Consider the following 4,634-nt stretch of genomic DNA (forward strand, 5'->3'; position numbering starts at 1 on the left):
CAACTCACAAGCCTTCAGGATGTCTCATATTCAAACTACATTAGTTGAATTATCTATTTAGCCATCTGATATGTGATTATTTCATTGTGGATTTAAGTTAATTTACAATCCTTACATAAATTAAAATTATTTAAATTATATAATTTTACAATTTTTGTGAGAAAATATTTTCTCACGTATTTGTTGGCCAATATTTTGAATATCAATCCTCAGTAAAATGTATGGCTTATAATATTTTTCCAAGATTCACTTCAAACTTTTAGAATGATCATTATTTCCTTTGATCTGTGAAAGCCAGTGTTCACAAACTCTAAGGCTTACAAATATAATAATCAAAAGAAAGCTAGAATGTTACTATCTACACACTAGCGATTGAGTCAGTTGGCAATCCTTACAGTCTATTTGTAATGAAGATTTTTTTTCCTGTTCTGTTTTTTTTCTTTAATGTATTTCTTTGTTTGATAATGACTAGAACAAAGTAATGCTAACAGCAATATTAATAAGACAAAAGTGTTCAAAATTCCAATGGTGATTGAATTTGAGGTAGTTTTCTGTTTTTTTCTTTTTCTTTTGTTTCTTAAAATCAATTATGTATAATGGAGTCCGTTTTCATTTCAGGTTTTCTTGTTCTTAAAGTATTTTATCTAATATACATACATGCATATAGTATATCTGAATCAGATCCAACCCACATTCCATCCCCTCCAATTTCTCCCCTGTCCCTACCAATTTCCCCCCCAAACTTGTTGTGTACACACACACACACACACACACACACACACACACACACACACATATATATATATATATATATATATATATATATATATGTATAATATTCATTCACATACACTGAGTCCGTGTGCATGGGTATGAGTTCAGCTATGGAGCATGAGTAGCCCTTCAGGGACTGTAGCTCTGAAGAAAACAGTATTTTCTTCTTCTAATAGCCTGATCATTCCCCTTAAGGGTAGAATCGTATCTGATTTGATCTGGGGCATATATTTTGCATACAGTCACAGTTACTGGTAGTCCATGTATGTATCTGTGCTCTTGTGTTCAACAAACACTATTTTTCTGAGAAATCTACTTCCTATGTCTCTTAAGTTGTTTCTATTCCTCTTCAACAGTGATGCATATGCCCTGGAAATGGGGATGGGAGGTGAATAGCTGTTATGTTTAAAGCTGAACACTCTACAGCATCTTGTTCTCTACATATTCGCTTACTACAAGTCTCTATGTTAATCATGGTCTAGTGTAAAAAGAAGCGTCTCTAATGAGGGTTGGATGATACACTAATCATTGGGAATAAAGATAAGAACATCGGGGGCAGTTTATTTCTATGTCCATTTAACAGAATAAATTATGGGTTTTCCCCTGGACCCTATGGCCTAGACAGCTATAAGATTTTTTGCTAAATTAATTGTCCTAGACATGAGTTCCATCTTGGGAAGTAGGATTCAAAGCTATTATAAACTGACTGATTACTCTCATGTTATTCATGTCACTATTGTAGGAATAGACACATCCTGACATGCCAGTCATTACTGTAGCTCACAGGATTCACATCTGGGTACAGCTGGTGATTATTTTCTTCTCTTGTGTCATTTATAGGACCTTTCAGCTCTATGAAATCTAGCCAATTGGGATGAAGCCTCCAGGTTGGTACCAGGTGGATTATACCTAATGACTCAGATGATGGTATCTACAGCAATAGGGTTTTACCATCAAGTTTTAGAAAATAACTAAGAGCAATGACAATAACATGTAATTTTGGGGGTGGTCTATGAGCCACCAATAACTGATAAATCAGAAAAGGTAATCTACACCTGGGGCATATAAAGTTATACAAATGATTTTTAAATGAATCTTCAATAAGAAGAGGAATAAGCAAGAAATGTATGATTAAAGAGGTGGAATGGTCCAGGAAGCCAGACCATGAATTCTACCCAGTGTCACACAGCACAGGTGGAGCATAGCACTCCTGAGACCACTCCTAAGATGACCACAGATACAGAGAGAACCTGGGTACCACTAAGATGAGCAAATAAGTGGTGGAAAAATGTAAGATAAAGAGAAGCATAAGGATGTGTGCACAATAAAGAAAGGCAGAACTAGAGACTTGAAAGCAGTGAAGAATAGTGTGATGTGAGTAGCCAGTAATACCACCTAAGACCTGGACTTTGCTGCCACTGTGGGCCATTTCAGGGCTGTGAACATACAGCAGCAAAGGTCTGTTACCCCCAAAGGCCAGGTGGATGTCCCTGATCTGGGCTGAGGCCTGGGGGCATATTGATGCCTGAGGGCTATGCAGAATTAACCCAAACCTCACCTGGGCATCCTTGGAGAACTAGCCCTGAAGGCATGAGAGCAAGAGAGCTAGTCCTGCCCCTCACTAACTTCAATACTCTGGAGAGTGAGCCCTACACCTTACCTAGGAAGTACAATAGAGCTGACCCTCATTGCAGGGGGCACAGGTGTGCTGGCCCAGAGGGAATAAGTATGGGAGAGTTCCCCCTACAAATTATCTGTCCAAGTGGTTGCTCCAATGAGTGATAGATGCTTCCCCCACCACCACATTCCTTGCCACATATGGTAGGCAAGAGAGTTGGCCCCAAGGTCATGAGAGTGGGAGAGATGGCTCTGTCTTTCATTGGCTTCAATACTTGGGAGAATGGGTGCTGCATCTTACCTGGGCAGCCCAGTAGAGCTGGTCCAGAGAACATAAGGACAGGAGAGCTAGTTGTGCCCCTTGCTGGTTATGTCATTGGATGAGCTAGCTAAGGCAGTTCTGAAAAGCTCACTCTGGTAGTATGGGAGTGGGTGAAGTAGGGCTGACCAGCTCAGATATCTCTTAGGCCCTGATTCTGGCCTTTGAGTTGACCCTCCCCAATATCTACCCAACCTGCTAGTGTGTATGAAAGGGCCAGTCCTACACATCCTAAGCTGCAGGATCTCCATGACACATGGTAACAAGATATCTAAGAGGAATCCCAGTAAGCATACAGTATTGATAGTATAGCAGAAGCCAGAAACCTTCAAACAGACAAATGGCTCATTGCAATGAACATTTGCAAGCAAAATGTATGGACAAAGGGTATACTATGGGACACATTGTGACACCGTGTCTTCTACAGAAAGATTTTTTTCTTTTGGTTGGGAGGTTGCAAGGTTGAGGGAATGGGAGATGAGTGGGATTGAAGTGCATGATATGAAATTCACAAAGAATCAATTAAATGTAACAAGTATGATTAAAGCATTTATCAATTATTATATATGCAAGATATCTAATAGTTACAGATGTACAAATAATCATTTCACCACAGGAAACTGACAGGCAGAATATCAACCAAATAATCCAGGGTATTTTATGTGAGAAACAGGAAAAAAAAAGTTGATGAACTAAGGATACAATAGTAGTTCTGTTGTAACTCTGCAAATTTGTAAACAATCTTAGTATAGAAAAGCATGAAAAAAAACTCCAATGCTTGTGGATTAACATAGTAAAAATAGCCATTTTACCAAAGCAGTCTACAGATTCAATGCAATCCCTATCAAAGTTCCAACTCAATTCTTCACAGATAGAAAGAACAATTCTCAACTTCATCTGGAATAACAGAAAACCCAGGATAGTGAAAACAATTCTAAACAATAAAAGAACTTCTGCACCTCAATCTGTACTACAGAGCAATAGTGATAAAAACTGTATGGTATTGGTACAGAGGCAGACAGGGAAATCAATGGAATAGAACTGAAGACCCAGAAATAAACCCACACAATCTAGGTCACTTGATCTTTGACAAAGAAGCCAAAGGCATACAGTGGAAAAAAGACAGCATTTTCAACAAATGGTTCTGATCTAGTGGTCAGTCTGCATGTAGAAGAATACAAATTGATCCATTTTTTGTTCCCTTGTACAAAGCTCAAGTCCAAGTGGATCAAGGACCTCCACATAAAACCAGAAACACAATCTAATAGAAGAGAAAGTGGGAAAGAGCCTTGAACACATCTGCACAGGGGAAATTTTCCTGAGCAGAATACCAATGGCTCAGGGTTTAAGATCAACAATTGACAAATGGGACCTCATGAAACTGAAAAGCTTCTGTAAGGCAAAGGACACTGTCAAAAGGACAAAATGGCAACCTACAGATTGGGAAAATATCTTTACCAACACTATATCCAATAGAGAGCTAATAATCCAAAATATACAAAGAACTCAAGAAATTAGACTTTAGAAAACCAAATAACCTAAATAAAAAATGGGGGTACAGAGCTAAACAAAGAATTCTCAACTGAGGAATCTTGAATGGCTGAGAAGCATTTTAAGACATGTTCAACATCTGCTGCCTGATCCTGCCCTTGGGGTTGGTGGCGAGGTGGCTCAGGGTCAAGGCACAGCCTCAACCAGCACATGAGAAATGCTGCAGTGAGCTCTTCTGAATGCTTCTGCAAGCTCCCTTAATACCCCCCTCCCCCCCAAGCCCACTGGCTCCATGAAAGCATCTCTTTTCTTTTCTCTTCTTGTCTTGTCTTTTCTCTTCTTTACCCTTTTTCCTTTCCTTATTTTCCTTTTTCCTTTTTTCTTTTTTCCTCTTCCCTTCCCTTCCCTTCCCTTCCCTTCCCTTCCCTTCCCT

Source organism: Mus pahari, chromosome 9 (assembly GCF_900095145.1).
Source record: "Mus pahari chromosome 9, PAHARI_EIJ_v1.1, whole genome shotgun sequence".
In the NCBI taxonomy this organism is placed as follows: domain Eukaryota; kingdom Metazoa; phylum Chordata; class Mammalia; order Rodentia; family Muridae; genus Mus; species Mus pahari.